The sequence below is a fragment of the Solanum stenotomum genome, chromosome 10 (genome assembly GCF_019186545.1).
Source record: "Solanum stenotomum isolate F172 chromosome 10, ASM1918654v1, whole genome shotgun sequence".
NCBI classification, from domain to species: domain Eukaryota; kingdom Viridiplantae; phylum Streptophyta; class Magnoliopsida; order Solanales; family Solanaceae; genus Solanum; species Solanum stenotomum.
In genome coordinates this window covers 17546305-17547392 of record NC_064291.1, presented here as the reverse complement: position 1 = coordinate 17547392, position 1088 = coordinate 17546305, and positions in this window count along the sequence as shown.

The following is a 1088-nucleotide window of genomic DNA, read 5'->3' as shown; positions in this document are numbered from 1 at the left end:
ACATATACGGAACTTTTAGCAAACATAGATAATACAAAGAATTTAGAAGTAAATACAGGAGACGTAGACATGGATGAAAAACCTAGTACATCAGGAATAAAAAATTCAAAAAATTTAAAATATTATAATGCAAACTATGGACAATATGATAAAGAAAAAACTATATGGATAAAAGATTAAATAAAAAATGGACACCTAAACCAATAACTGAACAACACGATTTTTTAGATCTAGACTGTGTAGCAGATATAAATAAAATAATCCAATTATGGATGGGATATATATCAAAACAGTTAATAGATAACAAAATAGGAATGACAGAAACACCAGGATATATAGAAAGGACACTTATAGGAACAGTAAAATTATGGCTACAAAATTTATCAGAAGAAAGTTTAAAAACTCTAAGAAGTAATAAAAAATCTAATGGTGAATTAGCTACTACAACTATGGAAATATTAAATAAGTATGAAGTAACTATAAGAAACGAATTTAGTAGTATGACAATAGAAGTAGAAGAACAAAATAAAGAAAAAATCATAAATCGAAATCTAATGACAAAATTAGCAATATGTAATATGTGTTATATAGATGAATATACATGTGCATTTAGAGAGTATTATTATAAAGGAACATATAACACAAAAGAAAGTAAGGAAATAAGAAAATTATATTTTACAAAATTACCAGAACCTTTTAATTCAAAAGTAATAAAAAGTGGGAATGAAGCAGGATTAACAGATATCTTAGGAGCTAGAATAAAATTCTTACAACGATGGTTTATAGAACTATGTGAAAAACATAAAGAAGAAATAAAAATGGAAAAAATACTAGTAAAAAACTTAGCATGTTGCAAAAAAAAACGGCACCCCAATTTGGTTGTACGGACAAATACTATAAAAAGAGATATAACAAAAAATATAGATCAAAATATAAATATAAAAAACCAAGAAGAACATACTATGTAAAAAACTACAAAACCAAAAGACCAAAAAGAAAACTAACGGAATGTACTTGTTATAATTGTGGAAAATTAGGACATATAGCTAGAGATTGTAAATTACCTAAAAATTCAAAGAAAAAATAAA